Genomic DNA, 22,934 nt, shown 5'->3' with positions numbered 1-22,934 from the left:
CCATTTTGGGTTCAGCAGTGTTTTCCAATACTTTCTATTTTGAGCTATTTTAGCTTCAGACAGCAGCAGAAGCACCATATATAAAACCTGACATGGCTTCTGAATTATAGTTGAGCTGATCAACTAAATGATGTTCTCCAACCCAAGTCTGACAGACCCAGCTGAGGTAAAGATTCAGCCTTTTGGCATTTGCCCACTAACTGTTTCAACAGGTTGATTCTGGATGAAAGAACTTGCCTTTGTATTTGAAGAGAGCTTTCTCTGCCACTGACTGTTCTCTCTCATCTCCAGTTTTTAACTGGCTTCCAGTTAATCCTCAGATCAAACATGTTTAAGTTTTGCTGTTGCCCATATATGACCAAAAGCAAGCAACAGTTAGTTCTTCTCCCCTTGGTAGCTGAAGAGGTCAAGCCAAGTCCATTCATCTGCACTCCTCTAAAAGCAATAGCCTGAAAACAATTATTGCAATACCAAAATAAGTGAAGGTGAAGCAAGAGGCATAAAAAAATTAAAAAATTATTCTATAATTCCACAGCAATAAAATAATCATTAAGGGAAAGCTCAGTCCACTCATCACTTTCTGAAGAAAGCTACAGGTAACAAGGTCAAAACAAAACAAAAAAGAAAATAGAAAGCACAGATCAGACACTAATTAGATGAACCAGATTTCTCTCAGATTAGCTGGATTTCTTTATATTTGGTCATGAACATGTTGAGCAGTTCAGGTTTTTCTTCATGCTTCAAGCCATTAGCAGTGATTTTTGAGAGTTCATAGAGGACTGAAAGGGTAATAGAGACTGGAGAATGGTAAACAGTGATATCTTAAAGAGATGGGAGGGAAAAGGAGTGGAAAGAACCTGAAGAATGGTAGCTGCTGCTTATTTGCATATGGATTGCCATTAAACCCATGTGCTAGCACCAAGAAGAAAATAAGAGATCTAACTCAACAAAAACTGATTGTTCATGGATAAACCAGGTCAAACCAACTCAACTTCCTACTATGGCAGAATAAGAAAAATATATTTTAGGAACAGCAAAGCAGTAGACATTGCATCTTGATAGTAGCAAAACCTTGTCAAAAGATTCAAACTGCATTCTAAAGAAAAATAAGAAAACTTTGTCAGTTATCAATGTGGTCATCTTATGGCAGATTGGAAAGTGACTGGATAACTGCATTTACCAGTTGCTTGGAATTGAAAAAAACTGAAATAGTGACAAAATAGCCTGACACACTGAACAACCTCTGCAGAAATCTGTCCTGGTCCCATGCTATTCTAATACTGATGATCTAGATAATGAAGGAGATAATTACACTTGTTAAACTTGAGGAAGCTGCTACAGTAAAGCTGCCACCTTGCTGGAAGACCAAATTCAAAGCAACTTTTAGAAACTGGAAAATTCTTGGTTGAGAAACAAGCAAATGCCATACAGGAACAAACAGAGGAACATACGTGAGAATCGTGGAGCAACGGTTCTGTTCTACTTGTGACTGATCAAGCTTCCAGCACGATGTTGTATCCAGTCTTCAGCAAATTTCAGAAAAGATCAGCTGGAAAGAATCCAACCAAAAGCAACAGGATCGTCACAGAATTAGAAAAACATGACATCTGGGAGGAAAAAAAGAAAAAACAGAATGAACTGGAGCTCAGCCAAAATAAGAGAAAGTAAGGGTAATGACGATATCTTTTCAACTATATGAAACCCTGCTGCAAATAAAAGAGGGAAGGGTGTTCTCCATGCCCTCAATTTTCAGAAGCAGCAGCAGAAAGGTTTAAAAAGCAACAAAAAAGATGTAGGAAAACATTACTGGGTGGAGTGACAGGAAGGGTGTGGTGTGAGGGCACTGGGGAAAGAGAAAAGAAAAACACCAAGTCAAAATTGCTAAAAGGAAAAAAAACAATGAGTCAACAGACAGACTGTCTGGGGAGCACACAGAGTTTCCCCATCAGTGTCACCAAATTGCCATCAAAAAAACACAACTATGAACCAACTTTTCATTGACTAGTTGACCTCTCTGAAGTCTCCTCTCCAGATCTAAGAGTGTGTTACAAGAAAAATAAGCTTAACATGGATGTGTTGTCTCCTCTCCTATAAAGACATTACCCAAAGTGAGAATACCAATGAGCTGCACGCCAGCTGTAACCTTCACAGCCAAAACGTCTTCAAAAAAACAACAAAACACATGCAACCACCAAACCAAAAAAACAACCCACTGCAAACCTTACATGTTAAAATATCTCTTTTAAAAGTCTAACGTATGCACTTGCCTTTGTTGACAGAAGGATCCAACTACATCCTAATGCTACAAACAAAGCAGAACCTGACAGAGAGGTATGTGGCAAACACCCTGTGGAGATCAGCGCTGAGAATTTTGCTCTCAAGTCTCACTCTGGAAGACAAACAGCAGAAACACCACTTTGATTCTAGGATCTTGAATATCATGAGCTGTAGATCTTAAGATCTCACTGGCTGTCAGGTTTTTGGAGGGTACAAGAAGAGGAGAAATTTCTTCTTCCAGACGGGTGTAGAAGAGAATCATCTACACGTGGTTACCCCAGCACAACTGACGAAAGTCAGTGCTGCAAGGTCCAACTCCATCATTCTACAGCTTAATGTTAACACTTACTCAGTAGCAAGCACCTCTGGCGGTTTGGAGCGAAAAAAATATATATTAAAGAAAAAAAAAAACACACACACCCTACCACACCAAACCTCAATTCCCCCCCCCTTTTTTTTTTTAGCTCATGGATTGTGAACATTGAGCTGTACCCACCAGCATATTCCAAACTGCATTTGCATTTGTTCTCACTATGTAAAACCTCTGGGAGTATTTACAGGAAACAAACTCTCATTAGCCATAACTGCACGCGTTATCATCTTATTCAGCCAGTCTGCTCTCTCCAGTTCCCCTCCCCACACACCACAGCCTGGCCTCTACCATTTGCATCAATGAAAGTAGCTAGGGACAGGCATTTCACAAATCTCCCACATCCACTACTCCTGGGTACAAGACTTATTTTAGCCTTTAACCACGCAACTGGAAGATATTTAAGCATGCCACAGAGGCTTAAGGGAGGCTTAGGAATTGCATTTGCTTTATATTGTACACTGTCAAAGAGACAGCCATTTGTCATCTTTTCTTGAGTAACCAAGAGTAAGATACTGATGCCGAGATAAACATCTAACTCTAGTTCATACAGTTTTCCTTAAATCTGATTAGATCTATCCCCCTCCCACCTTGTTTTAAGAAGCAGGAATTATATTTAAGTATCACAGCAACAGTGAGGAGGATCTAAGAGTTAAGATCAGGTTTCTACGCACAGGAGGGGCCTACTGCGGATTTACGGGATTAGCACCAGTGCCCTTCTCTCGCTATCAGAAACCACTGTCTGCTCCCCACTTTGCATCTTTACAGCTGCAGATACTGAAATCTTGGAGTACAAGACTGACAGCCAGCAGAGGCAAAGCACTAGTCACTTCTAAAGACTGTCAAGGCTGAAAAAGGATAAGGAAGGGAAAATATTTAAAAAAAAAAGTGTAGACTTTTTAAATCAAGATAGTTGAGCAGGCATTGCCATTTCATGGAGATCATAATGTGCCACCATTTGCATTCAGAGCTGTAGCGGTTTTGCGCTTGCACCTCACCATGTGGTAAACCCTGGAATCCCCAGCTGTCCAAATGGCCACCAGACCACAGGACATGGCAAATAAACATCTACTCAAAAGTGACACTTGTGGTTTAGACCAGGACTGAAGTCAGGCCAAGTTTTGGATGTGAATTAGCTACCTGTATCACAAGTGGGATGTTCACTATGCATTGTGGTATAAATACTCTGTTCTCTCCTGATTTTTTTTTTTCGTCTTCCTGACACTTCCTCCACATTTGAAGAGACAGTCATCATCCCTGAGAGTTCAATTTCCAGGACCTGGGACACAGTAGTGAACAAAGAGCAATACAGCCATCACATGGGCAAAACAACTTTGCCCAGAAACCGCAGGCTCTTCCCACACAGATGCTCAATAGCAGTTCCAAGGAAGTGTTAGCATTACTCCAAAAAGATAATCGTATCAGTAATTTTCAGAGCCATGATCTAGCTATGCTGTGAGCTAAGACACTCCCCCACCCAACACATCACCTTCACCTCAGGCAGGGGGAGCTGCCTTCTTTGCCTTTTCTCTCCATTACACCAGAAATACCTACATGACTATGGACACCAATCTGACTCCTCTCACATTGCTGAAGTGAGTGCATTGGGGAAAAAAAAAAAATCAATTAAGAAATTGAAAGTTGTGTCAATATTGGCCTTCTTTGTGCCTTCTCTTCTAGGCTTTCACCACATCTCTCAAACTATCTCTTTTAAAGCAGCTTTCCCTCTCCCCTTCCCTTCCACTGCTACAAAACACATAGATGAGCAGAGACATCACTTAGAAAATGTCAATCAGATCTTCAAAAACAGCCTCGAATGACTTCTAATCTTTATTTTACAGTAAGTATCACAAAAACAACAAACCACACACAACCATTTTTAGTTGGTGTTCATTTACATCCAAAATTCAGGGTGATTTTAAACTTAGTTAAATTTTAGGTCTTTAGTTTGTATTCAGTTTTTCTTCCCTAACAATGTGATGGCTTAGTCCCTTCTTACAGGATGCAGAAGGGCAGGGAGACTTTGCAGGGCTCCCTGGTGGCAGATGACATTGTAATTCAAAGCTTTATTGGTTACATCAGTTTTAGGATATAGGTGCTTTGGCCTACTATGTTTTGATTTATACAAATCCTGTTATTTCTTCATTAAGCAGACATCTTTAGGGATATTACAGCCATGCTGCAAAATCATCTTCATTGATTAAAAAAAAAAAAAAATTGCAATCCAGGCTGCACTAAGGCCACAAGGTTGTAAACGGCCTCTTCTAATAAAAGTGGCAGAAAGTCACTAAGATTCATTTAAGCTACCTAGAGTATTCGGCTAATTTTAAACTGCTAATTGATTTCAGATGCAGCATCTCCAGTGAAAGTCACTTTTGAAACAGTCCTTTCAGCCCACTGATTTTTCTAGGGACCTCACCCAATATGGCTAGGGTGACAGGTAGCACGAGATATCCCATTACAGCAGCACTTCTAAAAGATCCCAGACAATGGTAGGAAGACACAACCTGAAGCTCTTTCCTCCAAGCCCCTCAGCTCCACACATGGCCACAACCCTGAAAAGCTTCCACGGTGTCACTGTGCCCAACATCCCCAGGTCCAGCTTGGAACTACAGCTCCCATTGCACGCTCCGACACAAACCAGCCCTGCACACATCACGGTGTTGAAAGGCTTCGTTGTAAGGTCACAGGGACACCAACAAAGTGTTTAATGTGTGCGAGATGCAGCATGGAAACCCTGGGTGTTTTTAAGGATGTGCAGAGGAGATATGTTCCACTCAGGCACCATAGAGGGTCTGTATAATATAGTAAATATGTTCAGAGTACATACTGTGCTCACTAAATCAGTAAGTTTCAACTGGAACCATGCTGATGATGCCCTAATCCTGACCTGCAGAAGGATGCTTGTCACCCTGACCATGAGAAGCAACACATTCTTCCTTTCACCTTTTCCCTCATCTTCCCACACCATGTAAACAGTCAGATTTATCTACAGATTAATTGTAAGGCCTATACCAAACTCCAGCATACCACTGAACTACTTCAGTGCTCAAAGATCCTTCATGAGCAAGTCATCAATATCCCAGAGATATTCCAGAAACTTTCTACCACCAACACAGTCTCTACCACAAAATCCTGCTTTAACTCACAGCATCAGCACAGCACAGTCACACAGTGCAAAGAACAAGGGGCAAACTGCTCTTACTGTTATATCATCTCCCTCTTGGTACATTTGAGATGGTTTCTCTTCTACTTTACCACACTGGTGCTCACCAACAACTCCAGCTCCCGGTATTTAGTCACCACTAGGGATTTCTGGTAGTTGTCAGAGCCTTGAGATGTGCTTGCTCCACCCAACCCCAAGAGAGAAATGCAGTATTTGGATAGTCAGGGAGACAGCATGGCCACAGCACTGCTGGAAGCAGATGATGATACTGCTGTAGAAGGAGCTGCAGGGAGGCAGCCCTGGCCACAGGACAGGATGGGGAACAGAAAGTCATTTTGGGAACATCTCCTTCTGCATAGCAAGCCAGGATTTAGAAAAGTTCACAAGCTCCTCACACAAAGCACATGCTTCCTTGCTTGGTTTCACAGAGTTACGATTGCAGAGTTAGAGAATACCGATAGGAAGGGGGGAGCTAAGACCAGCTACTGGATGAAAGCATCATTTCCCACACAGTGCAATGATTCATGGTTCAACCATAGGTTTGGGAAAAAATTCACTCTGACTACGCAGCTTGAATGTAGATCCACCACACTCAACAGATCAGCTTCAGACAAGCCACAGTTATGCTCAATAAAAAAGCTTCAGTCCTCACACACTTAAAAAAATAGATAAAATGGGAAAAAAAAAAAAGTTGTCCCATAGATGCTTCTCTGGCTGGATGAGTCTTCTCTGAATCACTGCCAAAGTCAGTACAGATATGACATGGCTGAAGTCAAGCATACAAGTTGGCCAGCTATCCTGAAAAAAGGAAGAAACTTGACATTTGTATGCAACTACGTTGTATAAATGGGCATGTAGCATGCCCATAAAATTACTTCTCATTCATTACTTCCTTCATCTCAACAGCCCAAAAACCTAATACAACTATGCAAAGCGATTGAAGTATTATTAGTAGCATTTGTTATAAAACCTGAACATCATTCAGCAGCTGGTATAGAGTGTTCAAAGTAAAACACATAGCATGGGGAAAACATTTAATACATCTTGTCTTTTGCAAAGGTATTTGGAGTGTGACAAACTGTTTCTAAATGGAGGCAGACCCCTGTAACAAAGGCTCAGACTAGATCTCTTCCTCAGTCCATCTCAGAGTTCACATACAATGGAGTTGGTACCCAGCGAGAAAGACTGAGCTAGTCAATCAGCTCAAACTTTTTTTGTATTACAATTATGGAAAAAGCCAACCAGAAATGTTTCTGAAGAGAAACGCCAGTCACTCCTGTGCAATCCAGAACCCAAGAACCCAAACTCCAGGTCTTCCCAAACTCCGCTTGGTAAAACAAAAGGAAAGATGTGATATGTCACCTTGCTCCCAAAATGATACCACTTCTATCACAGGCAAGAATAATAACCAAAATTACTAAATTACTAAAGAACTTATTTTGGTTTTCAGTTTGCAGGGTAGTTTTTTGTTGTTTTGTTTGGGGTTTTGTTGTTGTTGTTTGTGTTGTTTGGTTTGGGGTGTGTTGGTTTTTTGGTGGTGTTTTGGTTGGTTGGTTTTGGGGTTTGTTGTTTGGTTGGTTATTTTTTTTCAGACAAAAGGCTACTGTCTTTAGCAAGGGTGAAAAATTTGCAGCTCTATCCAAGGCATCCCCTCAAGAGTCATAGGAGTTTATAGGCAAGTTCTGCCCAACAGCCTCCAAGACCATTTCCTACTAGACATAAGAACAGACACCTCTAGTGCCTCCATTTGGCTATAGAAACCATTCTTAGTCAGAGCAGAGCAGCTGAACCAGCTCACAGGCAGTTCTGGGATCATGAGACTGGGAACTGTCAAGACCTTCCAGGAAAAAAAACATTTCAGCCCATAACTGGTCTGAAACAAGTACGTTTTACCCCAACATTTCAGGGCAAGTCAACCAAACCTCCAGTGTTCCTCACTGCACTGTCGTAAGTATGAATAGCTATTACGCTCGATATTTCTCATAGTATGAATAATGATGGATTTGTTACCAGTTACTTCCTCAGTTGCTCTTGTTTCTGATGATCATATAATACAATACAGCTACACATACTTTATATAATCTTTTGAAGCAGTAAAGGTGCTATTTTTATCTTTTTTTTAAATGTACAAGAGCAATACTAACATTTTTGTTATGGTTGAGTTGCTCAATAAAAAACCCCACCTAGCACTGACACATTTCTTGCTCATTTTAAGAACACAACCCAGCAACACGTCTGTTTAAAAAAAAAAATACTAAAAAATGACATGAATAAAGACATCATCACTTAGATTCACATTTCAGGGCAACATAAGGATTAGATGCAAGGTTAACAGCAGTTCTTTCCCCTAAACCCTCCCTTCAACAGGTAAACCTTGCAAATACAGGCAGGTTCTGGAGACATTCTGCAAAGACAGGTCTAGTCTTTAGCTTGTTTGCTTGAGTAGCTCCTTAATGTTTCTTTGAACTCAGAGAAAAAACCTCTGTTAAGACTTCAGAAAAATCATTAGGCTTCCCTGGCCAAGCTGACCCAGCAGTTTGCTACTACCAAAAGGAGAGGGGACCCATTCTTCTTGTGCCCATTTCTTTCCCTTCCTTTACCTGGAAGGGCATCTCATCTCAACTATGCCACCACATGCTTCCAAGACCTGGTCCCATCCTCTAATCCAGAAGAAAACCAATCCCAGAAAAAACAAATACACAGGACACCTTTCTACTTGGTTAGAGTCAGCCACGAACATGTGTAGCAAATGACCAAAGTGGCCCAAGGAAAGAGACCAAAACACTCTTACGAAAACAACATCATATTTCAGCAGCAGTGAGCTCTTACCTTAGAGCTTAGTTTAGCTCTTAGCACATCTTCTGAGAAATTAAGAACTATCCTCCAGGCAAAAAGCTTCTCCACCTATTCACATAGCAAATTTTTCACAACAGAAATTTGTATTTCAGCACACTACGAAAGGAAAAAGTGGTTTGTATCACTTATGGTTGCACACTTGCTCTCTCCCTGAAACTCTACCAAGAGCTGCCAAATTGACCTGATAGGCTACTTCAAGTCACCTACACAAATGTCACTTTAGCTCATCTGATTTTTAAATGAGATAGACGAGGGGAACAAACCTTATAAGGAAGAGTTGGACATGAAGGTCCCCAAAAGTTCTCAGGGACAAATACAAGAAAAACTACACATCAGGCTGTTACAGCGCAGGACTCCTTCATTCACTTTGCTTTTCAAAATCGCCTGTTTCCCAAACACCCACAAGAACTTCTCCCACTGATGGGTAGAGGACTTGAACAAGTAAACCAGGATAAATTACACACTTCACAAAATTAGCTCAGGTTAAGACTAGCAAAGCATATTGCATTGTCATTCTCCTACCCAAGACTGTATAAGCAGGACTGTTTTCCAAAGGACACTGGGAGAAAACAGGGGGAGGGGGAAGTCACGGGACCACAACTCAACCAAGTGTTGCAAGCATCATCACACACCTGAAGTCATCCTGTCATGCACAGCATCACTTGCAACATTCTTTGCAATGTTCCTCTGACTTTCCATGTGTTAACAATGCAACCCACCTTTGCTAGCAAGGAACTCCACAGAGATTTTTCCTGACCTTTTTAGCATTAGCTCTAGAACACAAAAAAGAGCATGTTAAATGCAAAACAAGCTTGAGCATAAGTCAGAGATGCCAGCAACCCAAACAGCATTTGCTCTGCACTCCCACAGCTCACGTTGTAGCCCCCTTGCTTAGTTCTCCTGAAGCCTTTTAGAAAAACACCCCAATGCCTCTTCTGTAACCTTTCAAATGTTAAATGTCATGACTATGTGTAATGCTATAATAGCCTACCAGTAACGAACATCAAAAGCTATCCATTCTTGAAAATCATGTATAATCTGTGACATCCTATTTTCATCATTTCTAGAGCACAATAACGGGCTATTTTGATTGCTTTCGCCTCAGAGAGCCCTCATTAGGAATCACCATTTAAAAACAAAAAACAAAGGTAGGTACCCAGCAGCCAAGGAGGAAAAACAAAACATAAAAAGAGAGGAAAAAAAAGAAACTTTCAGTCTCAACTTTTTGGACTTCTAGGTTCCTGGAATTAAAAATTTCATCACAGCAGAAAACAAAACAAACAAAATAGAGATTTAAAAGTTGGTGAGCTGTTTCATAATGTGTTAAAAATGCATGCATTTCTGTGTCTAGATTATAGACACTGATAGCAAATCTGCCTCTAGCATAAGATTTAGCAGCAAGTAGTATTTTGTCCTCACAATGGCGCTGCACTGATACCTTTCTCTTGGAAATTTTGTGTACTATACTCCTTGCTGTGACCAAGTAACTGGAACATCACAGTTTGAGCTGGACAGGAAAAACAAAAGCAACCTGACCCACCAAGAAAGTGTCTGCCAGCGCTCAAGCCATTGTTCTGCAAAATATCAAGGCTTGAATTCTGACAATCGCCTGACATCTCGGGTGATGTCAGCATGAGCAGCTATTAGCATGAAGAATGATCACCCACAAGACTCTAATTCGGCAAGAATCAATACCCTTGTAATACATATTTCTCCCTTAACATTCTCCTAAATGGACTTTAATACATTCGAGCCAAAAGGGAAAACAGGCCTTCTAGGAAAGGCTTTGGCACAAGACAAAAATATTGCAAGCTTCTGAATTTTTAGCTTTTCCAGTTCCTTGAAGTTTAATTCTACACTTGTGCTTTGGTATAATAAAAGCTCCTCATTCCTTCTCAAGGATGCTTAGAGCTCTAACAGTACACTACGAAGACCAACCTACAGATTTTACTTTTCCCCTAGGCCTTTGCACCCCCCATCCCAATTCCCATTTAAGACGAGAGAATGTTCTATCTGAATCTGTACCTAGTAGTCTGACAGAGATGAACATCACTGGAAAGAAGGAAAGAGAAAGGGGAGGAAAAAAAAACACACTTCCCCCTTTTTCCCCATTTTTATTTCAGCTCTTGAAAGCCTCTGGTCTGATCCTTTCTAATATCTAACTACTTTGTCCCACTGTCTTCCATTAAAACAAAGGCCTGGAAAATTTTTCTAAGAGTATGTCCTTTTCTAAAGGATTTAAATTCCCAATGCCAGTGAGTTTTGAAATCTAAAGCACCCTAAAAACACATGAAGCATGCACAGAGCCCAGCTGCAACTCCCTGACCAAGAATATGTTTAAGTGCCAAACTGTTCTGTAATGGGAGCATCTGCAGTGAAAGAGATTTGGGTGACATTTCAAGGATTCCCTTCCCCATCGTCTCAAAACAAAAATTAGCATCTGAAGATGACCTAGAAATAAAGTTAATTGAAGATAAAAAAGAGTTTCAGAAAACTTAGGCCTGTAGTACAAACCAACAGGAGTTAGAGTAGAGCAGCAGCCACTTGATCAAGTCATCAGAATGGCAGAATTCAAATCCCAGGCATTGAAAGAAGTTTCCAAGCGTTCATCAAGTGCTAATCTCCACCATGAAAAGAGTCTACGGACTTAGAGATTCTCTCTGCTTATTGATTTTCTCACCAGGGATGCATAATGAAAGAATGATACTGGTGTCATGGAGTATTATCCACCCTTACTTATGCGCAGCCTTCAGCGGCCACAAGCTCGGCTTCACGGCGGCTGCTCAGTTTCTCCGATTTCCCTGTTGACACAAATTCTGCAGCAGTAAGCGAGAAGGGAGCGCAAGGACCGCGCTCTGAACTTTTACTTTGTGAACAAATGTAGAAATCCCCACCACTGCTCAGCAGCAGAGTTCCTTCCCACCAAGGCCATAGGTTTATTCCAACGGGATGGCATGGCATTTCCTCTACAGTTTGCCTGCCAGGAAAGTAATTTCCTATTTTTGTCCTGTTGAGAACTAGCAGAAGCTGGCATTGATGGAGGCTGGGAAGAATCAGAGACTGGTTTGCTAGTGGTTTAACCAAACATGTGTTTACAATTACCCCATTCATCATGACCTGCCTGTGTAAAACTGCCTTTTTGGAATTTGCCCATGTTCCTTGGGTTCGGCCTCCAAAAAAAGCTGAAACAGACTAAGAAATACATTGTTTGAATAGCACTGCTGGAGCAACAAGACTGTCCAATAGTTAATATTGTAATCATTAATGCAACTGTTGGGCATTAAGATCAACACAGCTGCTGAACTTGTTGCTGTTGGCCTGTGGATGACAGCTTAGCAGCAGGAGGGTAAGATAATGACAAAACCTCTTGCAGTCTTCTCCTGGAGCCCAACAAAAGAGTACAACAGCAATAGAACACTGCATTTCTTTCTCAGATACTCTACAGTATCCGCTCAGGAAAAGAGAATTAAAGGATGGCTGCAGTGTTCCCAGCAAACTTGTCCACGGCGCTCATCACCTCTGCACCCAAGGACCATGACTATCACCATGGTCCCAAAGCTCTTCTCAGAAATACAATGCCCAGTATAATTAAATTGCAACTCCTCTCACCCTTTCCCCACTTCTCCATCCACAAAAGAATAAGCAGGGTCTGTCCTACCGCCACGTTGTAAAGGGGAAATTTCTTGCTGCTGATCCATTCTCCAATAACAGGTCAAATTGGCCTTATCCCACCATACCTGAACCAGCCTTGAAAGCTGCAAAGAGCTCCAAGAGGGACACATTTCACTTCTCTCAGTACCTATAGACGCAGACTTTCATGCCATGAGCCTAGATTATGGCAGATCTAGTCTAGCAATCTACAAGCTTGATACAACCTGTAATTTTACTTTATGCCATACATCACAGAACTATACATTTTCCTTGCTCTAAAGTTATCACTTGATACCCAAAGATCTAATGACTTACCAAAAGGTAGTCAAAGGTTTCTGAAAGGCTTTGAGAAGGAAAAGGTCCCTCACACTAACCTAGTATTAGTCATGTGCTGTATTATCCATGCTGCTGGAGAATGTCTACTCTGCTAAAAAGATCACCCACTTAGAACAACCAGTCTTCATGACAGCCAGATTTCGCTGTAGCCATTCAGGAGTGGCTATCTTCATCTGCCTCTGGGTTAACTGATTAGGATGCAATTAGTAGGTTTCATTAAAAGCTCTCTTGGTTTGTAAATGACCATTCATGTTGGGTTTTGAAGAACCCACCTGATTCATCCCATCTATACTTTTGTTCAATCCACACTTGAGTCTTTGTTCCTGGTCCTTTTCACTATGGGTAGTTTGCCTGTAAAAACCCAAGCAGCCACCTTCTACTCACAGAAGATGACTCATCCAGTGCTCAAAACCTCACACTTATGAGACTGTCTTCCAACAAGTTTTCAAGTTCATTCACAACACTGGCTCTCCACCATTAAACTGAAATTGCTGATACAAAGACAAAGGAAAGACAAAACTATTCACAAGGGCACTACTCTAAAGTAGAGCTTGAACTTGGAATATCTTCCTGATAACCATGTCCACTCACTCTGCATGAACTGATCCATCTGCAACTTATGAAAGACTAAGAAAGCAAATAGGGAGATGAGTTTTCAGGCAACAGATGCACATCAGTGTGAACGTGAAGATCTCTTAGAATTAAAGTTTCATGATAACTTGGCACTGGTGGTGACTCAATGCATCTTTCAGTCTTCAGTGCTCCTATGCACATTTCAAAAGCTGATAGAAACCACAAACACTATCACTTCAAGATGAGCATACCTGCTTGAAAAATGTAGTGCCTGTCTCTCACATCAGATATCTGGTGAAGAGACAGTACCCAGGGGAATAAAGCATGCCAGCAAAAGGACTGTAGAGTACATCCAACCACATCTCATAAAGTCAGGCTATTCTGGTTGTTTCAACATTGAAGAGATTAAAAGTCTGTTTGTAGACAGGATACCTCACACTGATCAACAATTTTCTTTCACGCTGCACTCAGTGGAATCTGGCTCCCCTGGATAGTCCTCTCCACATCCCCAACACAACAGAGGAGCCAAACTGAGCTAAGGGGAGAACTGCTGTTCAAAAAGATTATCTGATTCAACAGATGGCATGAGAATAGGAAAGACCTGGCACAGGACTAGTTTAGAAGCGCACAGCTCAACAACTATAAAGAAAGAGAAGTCAATGAGGTGACATCTGTTTACTTGATAGTATTGTTTCATAACAACCACTGGTTTAGGAGAAAAAGTGAAACAAGAAAACAAGACTACTTTGCCACATCCAAGTTCAGGTTGCAAAGTGCTCTCCTGACCAGCAGGCAGTGCAACGATAGCAAACCTGCAAATAAAGTTCAACACTTACAAAAAGAAGTCCTTGGCAACCTCATTCCTCATAATTCCTAAAAAGATTCTGGAGTTTCACCTTTCAGAAAAAGTATCTCCATTCCTAGATTTCCCTAGGTGAAGAGTCACAACTGGCATATTTTGGACATGCCCAGGAGCAGCTCCAGTTTCCAAGAAAAACAATCCTAACTTCTTAGTCTGCTTTCCTACAGAAGGAGGCTTATGCAATCACACTCTAGCCAAGCCATTTGGCAAGCTTCATGCAAGCCCGACAGAGGCAGAGGTCTCAAGAGTTATCTTCCTTGTTTGCAAAAACACCAGACCAGGTGGACACATGCAAGAAATGCAGCACTGTGAACGAGCATCAACACCCTTATAGTTGAGACAAATCTGTAGAAAAGCAGGCTTCTTTAGTCTTAGTTTGGCCAGAAGTGCTGGCTTAAAATGAAGAAAAGTATTTCCCTCATCATTACTAATAAAGTTCATTTAGAGGTTTAGCCAGCAGAAACTGGTAAGGTTTTCATGCCAGAGTATTTGCTGTAACCAGTGAGATTTCTACCTAAGCAAATGTTTAAGTGCTTTCTAAAAATGCATACCCCAGTCATCAAAAGGCACCTCCTTCATCTCTCCCCCCTCTCCAGTTTCCAGGTCTCTGAAGAAGCACCCAAGTGCATTTCCCCGCAAGTACACCTCCAAAGACAGCGCTCAGCTGGTCTAAGGAAAAGTTTTGCCTGGAAATCTGGCCTCATTTAGCGTTATCGCCGTAAATGCCCATAACCACGCACGCAGGAGCATGGCAGAAGGGCGGAGAGGAGCAACAGCACGGTCCCACCCGGTGTGACACCACTCAGCAGCCCCCTGGCTAGCCCGCTGCCACCGCTACGCACACCCAGGGAAGCTGACGGTGCCTCACAGTCTAGAGGGACATCTGTTAGTTTGGTGCTGTCAGAAAACAAACTCCCGGCGCAACACTCCCATGCTGCTGGCAGAAGCAGCGCATGACCCAGCTATGCCTCTCCTCTGCCAGCTGGGAACTCCCCGCCTTGGAAGGATCCCTTTGCCAGGGCGATCCAAATACTTTTCGCCCATTTACACCCCGAGCGCAGCTGAGAACACGACCAAAGATTTCTAAAAAAACCTTTGCGACAATTCTTGCTGGAGTCGTTTAAGGGCTCGCAAGATAGAGGGCTGCAAATACTTGTTTTATTCACAGAGTGTGTGGCATATGCTTCAGCAGAACTGAAATGCAGAGATCCATTTTGCATTTAGGGAACACTTTTGGAGTACACAATAAAGAACACAGGAATACACTACTGAAACCCAGGTGTGGCAGTATCTGAGGAAAAAAGCCAACTCACACAGTGGTAAGGGAGGGGATATTTTGATTAACAAAACCAAGGAAAACCATGGAAGTACCACAAGATCTTTAATATGTAGCCAGGGCAAACAAGACCTACTTTAAGAACAAATAAAGTCCAAGCGAAGAAAATAAATCAGAGTATAACACGGTAAAATGACTACTGGAGGCAAGCGTCAGGGTCTGCTGCTCTGTCAGTTTACTGTTTGCAATAAGGTTAACAAACACTGCTCTTCAGGCTTTGCCTTTTGTTCTATATTGTGCTGAATTTTTAAAGAGTTCTCCTTTGGAGAAAGAAAACCCAAACAGCCTTGATATTAGCATCTAGCAATACAAAGATAGCCAAAGGAATATGGCTCTGGAACAGCTCTTCCCCTTCTGCTCCGCTGTGAGAGAAGCTCTCCAGAAAGACTGGCACACCACATGAAGAGCATCCTGCTGACCCCCTGCACCTCTCCCTAGCCCTAAAATGATCATGAAGCACAGCCAGAGCTGCCATTTGAAGTTTCAAGTGTATTTCCTTTTTCCATGAAGGTTTTTTAATCTCCACACATTTGCAGTGGGTTTTTTTTAACCCGTCCTCGTAACTCACTCCTTTTAATCCTCAGATTAGCCTCATTGCCCTTCTCCATACCTTTTCTAGAGCTTTAAGTACAACTAGCCTGTAGATGCAGGAATACACCCAGTTGGAGTGTTAACACATCACTGCTACACATCCTACAAAATCCCTGTTAGAGTAATTGCTCAGCACCTTTACAAAGCAACACAATTTCAACTGTCCCTTAGAAGTATAATTTAAGATGGTAGCTAGCTGTGTCTCTCCTATCCCACTCTCACCTCTCCCCCCAACCCCAAGTTCATTCTTTTTCAGTGAAGGGAAAAGCAAACCACATTCTTAGGGGTTGTTTTAGAAAACCTGATCAATGCTGTTTTGACATACCAGCAACACATGTTCCCATTTCAACAAATGGGAACATTTCAGGCAGACCACCACTTCAGATGCAGTGGGGCTCCAGACTGCTGAATCAGCACTTTCCATCCTGCTGGCAACACAGATTTATGCGATGCTTCAAAGGAAAGCAAGGGGAAAAGGGGGAAGGGGCGGGGGGGCGGGGGGGGGGGCGCTGGCACTTAAGCAACAGAAGTGGGCAAGAGGATTTTGCAGGAGTTCATCTGCCAAACCAATTAACTGCAAACTGTTCTTACAAAGATGCCACAGTTTCAGCTTGCAGTACCACAGTTATACAATGAGAGAGCCATGTGTGTGCGGCTCTCCCCGGCAGGGAGCAGGGGCAGAAGAAACCGAGCACTTCCCTCCCGCTGTCGGGTCCCCGGGGCCAGTGAGGGGCTCCCCGGGGAGGCGGCGGTGCGGTGCGCAGGGCTGCTCTCTGCACACACACGGCTCCTCCGACTGCCGCCGTGGATCCGCACAGCGGAGGAGCAGGAAGGTGGCAGCACTCCGCGCGGTGGCACTTCTGTAAAGTGCCCATCCGCCAGCCCTCCCGCAAGCACCGAACGGCGAAGCAAGGTGGCGGGACAAGGGGAAGGTTCGGCAGCACGGCCAGCGGCCGGCAGGGCAGGTCTTCGCACACTTTCAGCGCGGGGCGACGGGAAAGCCCGGCTGCCGGCGCCGCTAGGGAGAGGCACGAAGCCGGAGAGCAAACAAAACGCGGCAAGGAAGCCCCGAGCCGGGGGAAAGGGCCGCTCCCCCGAGACCGGCGGCGAGCAGCCGCCGGCCGCCCTCCGCCCGGCCTCGGGGGCTCCCCGCCGGGCGGCGGGAGGTGCGCGGGGGCCGCTCCCCGCGGGGACGGGGGGCTCGCCGGCGGCCCCAGGAAAAGGAAGTTTGCTCTCGTCCTCCTCCTCCCACCGGTCCCCGCCACCAAGAAGCCGGCAAGACCCCCCCTCCTTCCCCCGCTGTGGCTCCCCAGGAGCAGCCGCGGCCGCCCCCCCTGCGCACCTCACACCGCCCCCTTACCTGCTGGGCGACCGGCCGGCACCCTCCCCGCCAGGCGCCGCGCACCCGCCAACTTTCAAGCGGGCGTAGGGGGTCGGGGGAAGGGGTCGTGCGCGGCGGTGGAGACGGGAGGGCGGGCGGAGTGCGGGTCCTCCGGGCAGCGGGGTGGAGGTGACACAGGCAGTGGAGGACAAGCCCCCGGAGCCACGCGGCTCAAAAGCAACAAATAAAAAAATTTAAAAAGCAATTAAGCAAGCAAGCAAACAAAATAAAAAAAGCAAAACACACCCAACGGGGACGTCGGCGCCTCCGCAAGACGACCCCAGGCTGCGGGAGGGATCTGCGGAGAAAACTTCTGCCGGCCCGCGCTGCTACTGCCACCGCCGCCGGCAGCTCCCGGTGCTGAAGGCGCCGCGCTCTCGCCCCGCGCCCAGCTGACTCCCGGCGGCGCCCCGCCCCGCTCCCGCCCCCGCCGCACGCAGCCGCAGCCCTGGCCCGCGCCCGCTGCCGCCGCCGCCCCGCCGAGGGCAGGGGGCGGCCGGGAGTCCCGGCGGCGGCGGCGGGGTGGCGCGGCCCGGCTGCGGAGCGTCTCCGGGGTGAGAGAGGATGGGGGCAGCAGGTTAGAAGGCTGTTAGGGGGGCTCCCCACCCTCCCACAAAAGCACACCAACAGGTAGTACCGGCGCATGCTTTTGTTGGGAGGAGGAGGGCTGCTTTTCCTTGAAAATAAAGTCAGGGCCATCTGCAAACATGAGACACTCACGCGTGGACTCTTTCTTCAACCTCATCTGCCCACCCTGTTCTGACATTTTTTTCCTCTCAAGACTGTCCTTCCTGCACTCCAGATAACACCGAGCAGTAAGGTGGACTATCAGGAGAGCTCTTACATGTTCCAAAACACCCTTATCTCCCTGGATGCTCACGCTGCCACCAGCTCCCCTACAGACTGCTTCTTCTAACTTTTGCACAGTAGGACCTTAGGTATTTTGCTCGGTGGATCACCAGGGCTTTACTGTAGCTCCAAGCAATCCTATTCACAAGTAGCTTGCAAATAGCTTGGACTGCAAAAAGCTCTTTTAGACGTGAAGCTGTGCGCTCCCCTAAGAGCTACTGTTTTGAAGTGTATAGACTTCAACGCAAGGCACTGCACTGCAGGAGGAGAGGAATATTCTGTTCGCCAGATGCAAAAAATGCTTCTTGTAAGTGGTCACCACTATAAAAGGAAATCGAGGAGAAGCGGAAGAAATCTCTGGGCTTTTCCTCCGAAGACAGTTGCATGTACACGCACAGGGCACATTGCAGCTGAGCACCCGAGCTGAATGTATTTTGAAATGTAACATGATACCTTCCTTGCTCCTGCTCTTTCTTCCTCCATGGCTCTTCTTTTCTGTATTTAAAGGAATGTTTTTGTTATCAGCCATCCCTGTGCTTCCAGCCCTGCTCCAACCTCACTCTGTCCTCACCACTCACTCTCCCTGTTCAACTCCTCAAATAACCTCTCTGGTTTCCTCGTCTGTGTCACCTCAGCCTCTCAGAGGCACGTGCTGCTCTGCTGCCTAGCCTCTTCATGCCGCCAGCCTCCAGTCCTCTCCCCAGGACCACGCTTCCCTGGGCTGTCTCTCCTCGACGCAGTGCCGATCGTTGCTCTTCAGCCTGTCAGCACCTCTAGCGCTTGTCCCATCCCAGCCCAGCCTGGCCCTCTGGGAGCTTGCTCCGTGTGCTGCTGCTTCTCAGCCCCCAGCTCATCCCTCTCCTCCCACCGCCTGGCTGGTCTGCCCTGGCTTGCTGTGAGGTATTGTTCAACCCTGCTCGTGCTTACAAAAGAATATCTCTGCGCGTGTAAATCGTAGCATGGTAGAGCAGCCCAGCTTGGAAGGGACCTCCAAAGATCATCTGGTCCAAACTTTCATGTGAAAGGAGGCCTAGGTGGGATTATCTGGCACCTTGTGCAATCATGTCTTGAAAACCTCCAGTGATGGGGACTCCACCATATCACTGGGGACGTTGTTCCAGTAGATGATAGTTCTCATTGTAAACAATTTATTTCTTACATCAAAATGAAACATTTGTTGCTGCAACTTGTACCTTTTACCCCTTGTCTGCTCCCTGTGGCTCCTTGTAAAAAGAAAGCCTCCGTCCTCTCTGTAGCTGTACCTGTAAGATTTGACCAGTTTTTGTACAAAGATGTTCAGGTTCTTGCTGCTTTTGCAGAACCTGCTGCCACGGGCAGGGCCAAGGGCTTCAATACATGCCTCTTCTACATGTTGTTTAATGGTATTTGCCCTGGCACATTCTTTAGCTGCGCAATGAGATGATTATACTTTGTCATCCATAGTATTTCCACCCTAGAATATCAATTTACAGCCCGGCATTACAGGCTGTCCTCAAAAAGTGAGAAGTAAAAGGAGAGAAGTTATATAACTGGGCTGGCACTGCAGAGCCAGCCAGCCACTGTCGGGATTGCATTGCAGGGATTCCCACCTTCCAAAACATCCCCCTTCTGCCCCAAAAGTCCTACTGCCCCAGCCTCAAAGGCACTTCACACATTTAACCTTAAAATCAGAGACAACCCTCACAAGCGCGATGTGCCACAATCCAACACTGAGAGGAAACTGGAGGGATAAAGCCCAGGTATTTTTGAACCATCACGCAGACAACTACCTGGCTGTTTTCCAGCGTGCTCTTTCTTTAAGTGTGCTCACTGTTTCTCTATATAAGACTGCTGATCCATCAGTTAATCATATTGAGTAAGTACCTAAAATTAACTTTTAAATTATTAATGCATGAGAACATATCCGTTTGCCATGTACATTAGTTTAAAGGATTACAGTGTGTACACTGAGTGCCATTAACGTTACATTTTGAAGACAGTAAATTGAATTGTATGGAAATCAGAAGAGTTGATGGATTCCTCTACAAATGCCTTTGACAATGATAAAATGTTCAATTGGATTATTATTAAGCATGTGTCTGTACTTAAATTTCTTTCTAATACATAGAAAAGTAAGACACTGCCCAAGTCTGAGTAGTATAATATTTTTCGTTTTGTGATGGGTTAAAAAAATAGATACACGTGAGTATTGAAAGTACTCTTATGACAAATAAAAACATTAGGAAAGACATGTTTAGTTTCCTAGGCTACAGCTGTGTCATTCAAGACAATACTGTACTGTCATAAAATTGTTTATCCAAAATAGCACCATTAAAACTGTTAAATGCAGAAGTAGCAATGCATCCTTTCAGTGGCAGTGAAGGATGTACTTATGATAATCATCTTCTTTTCCCTTAACTAACGAATCTCTGAGAAAACGCTACAGTAAGCCATATCATGAAAATAACAGCCTAAAATACAAATTATTTTATCTAACGCAAAAAAAATGTTGTCATTTTCTGCAAGAAAAACCACACAAGAAATTATGATGGCAATAACGTTCTGCAACTGTGTAAACATTATTCCTACTCAAGGACAGTCCAAAAAGTAAAGGCAAACATCAGTGCAGAAGCTTTGGTGCCTTTGGGACTTCTGTGCTAAGGAATTGCATCCAAGAGAAGTTCGTCCCAACTCCCTGTTTTCTTCTTCTTTGCAGTGGTTAAGGTTGAGGTTAGAGAAGACAAATTGCACTGACCTCTGATGGAAGAACTAATGAGAGGATCGAGGGTGCTGGGGGAGAAGAGGATGGGGCGTGCAGTCCTCCCCTGGCTGGAGAGGGTCTTGCTGCTTCATGGCTACCAAGCTCAGGGCCTGTTGTATAGCTGAGCTTAGGTCGTCCTTTTATCTTCCAATTTACTATTCTCAAAATATCAGAAAATGCCCTCTTTGACATTTTTACTCCTCAGAAAATTTGCGGTAACATAAGTTGCTTGTGTGTTAAAACTTCAGAAACAGGCCCAAAATATAAGCAGAATATAGGCATTCTCTATCTATTTAGCACTACATTAAAGACTCAAGACCTAATAATACAGGGCAGTTAGAGTTCAAGTACAGTGGACTTGGTTTGCTTTCCACTGAGACTTGAACTCTGCAGGGTGACTTTCCTTTTTGGAACTTATCCAAAGGACATTGAGCTCTACAGTTCAGTTAGATCCAAGACAGAAAAAGGTCATTTTAAAGTTTTATTAAATTGACTGATGAAAACTGGTAGATACAATGTTTTCTATAGAAACATTCTTAGATTTCATATATATTCAGAGACTGAGCATAATTTTCTCTTCTATTATGTTGATTTAGGAAATGAAAATCCAATAGCAGAAGATCTGAAGAAAAGAGATTGGAATCTGGCCACTGCTTTCATTCTCAAAGGCACTTTCATGAAAGCATTGTATGAAAGTCAGCATTGAGCATCATCTTTAACTAGTATGAATGCACTGATAAAAGACTTCAGTGATCAAAAAAGGGTCAACATGATCATTATGACCTAGTAGGTATATAGGCAAAAATGCTGACCAACCTTTGAAATGGTAATAAGTTTCTTTTGTCATGGATAAGGCTTTTCACCTTAAATTGATGGGAAGGCTTCTAACACATTAGAATTTTAATACGGCTTGATCTGGGGAAAATAAATAGATAAATAAATAAATAACATTCCTGTTGCTTGTGCTTTTAGTTGAAACAAATATTTTAAATATTTTGTAAAGCTATCAAGAGAAAAATAAATCTTTTTGATGTTAAGATGAGGGTAAAAAACCATTCTCCCTCCTTTCTGTCTACATCCTTTTCCATTATTCCATGATACTTATTTTGTCACTGTGTGGCAGAGATTGAAAGCTGAAAGGGGAAAGGAAAGCACTAAGGAAGAAACTAAATATGTTCATAAAAACATTCACTAAATATAGCTGTATGAGCTAAAAGATACAGATTGTGCTTCAATATTCACCAAAAGACTGATGTTTTTAGAGCTTCATATGTTTTTCCCCCAGTATTCATTCAATTCTGTTTTTACCTGACCCAGCACAAACTCTGCGAACTGCATTAATTTCAGAAGTTTAGATAGTTCATCTTCTGCCCAGTTGTTGTCAAGAGGATTGCTTAACATTATCTGAGTATAGAAAGTATTTTTTCTGTAGTCTGTCTCTAAAAGACTAGCGACAGAAAAACGAGACGTACGGCATGACCATACCTGAATAAACTCACTGTGTTCATAGACTACATTGTGTGGAGATCTACTTTTTGTTGCTAGGTAAGTTATATCTCTATTTACAGCTTTTTCAAAAGGCTGAATAGTCAGGGACATTTTGTAATTTGAGAGGGAGTCCTAAGCTCCAGTGAGAGAGATGTGCTCTTTCTGGGCTGTGCAAAATAGAGCAGTTACACAAGGTGGTTGAGAGAAGGGAATTTTAAGAAATACTGATGATCCAAACAGCAACAGCATTAAAAAGATGAATACATTCAGCCCACCCTTCTACAAAAAACGCATCTGTTCCCAGTACTAGCCCCACAATTAACACATTGACTGTTTCAACATTAATAGCTAAAAATTGGCATATTCTCTCAGTTCCAATAAAATGATAAAGAAAATGGGTACTTTTGGACACCAAAGATGTTAAGTGAAATTACATGGTAAAAGTGTTTTGCTTTTCC

At 43.6% G+C, this 22,934-nt stretch overlaps 1 protein-coding gene and 1 long non-coding RNA gene across 8 annotated transcripts in view; one reads left to right on the top strand and one right to left on the bottom strand.

Annotated features, from left to right (window-relative positions):
- GRB10 (growth factor receptor bound protein 10) overlaps nucleotides 1-17,786 on the bottom strand; it is a 147,429-nt gene extending 129,643 nt beyond the window's left edge. For 3 of the 7 annotated variants that reach the window (XR_011737513.1, XM_065830850.2, XM_071804419.1), the window contains exons 1-2: nucleotides 17,646-17,784; nucleotides 1,452-1,607 (exon numbers count right to left, since the gene is read on the bottom strand). The gene's annotated coding sequence lies outside the window, so the exon portion shown is untranslated. The other 4 variants (XM_065830852.2, XM_071804421.1, XM_065830854.2 and 1 more) reach the window with 4 other exon arrangements.
- A 97-nt stretch (nucleotides 17,787-17,883) lies between these two features.
- LOC139827387 (uncharacterized) lies at nucleotides 17,884-22,391 on the top strand. Its single transcript, XR_011737916.1, has 3 exons — nucleotides 17,884-18,029; nucleotides 18,917-19,148; nucleotides 21,585-22,391. It is a non-coding gene; the product is annotated as an uncharacterized lncRNA (long non-coding RNA).
- The last annotated feature ends 543 nt before the right edge of the window (nucleotides 22,392-22,934 follow it).

This window comes from Patagioenas fasciata, chromosome 2, assembly GCF_037038585.1.
Source record: "Patagioenas fasciata isolate bPatFas1 chromosome 2, bPatFas1.hap1, whole genome shotgun sequence".
Lineage (NCBI taxonomy): Eukaryota > Metazoa > Chordata > Aves > Columbiformes > Columbidae > Patagioenas > Patagioenas fasciata.
This window is presented reverse-complemented; position numbering and strand designations above follow the sequence as displayed.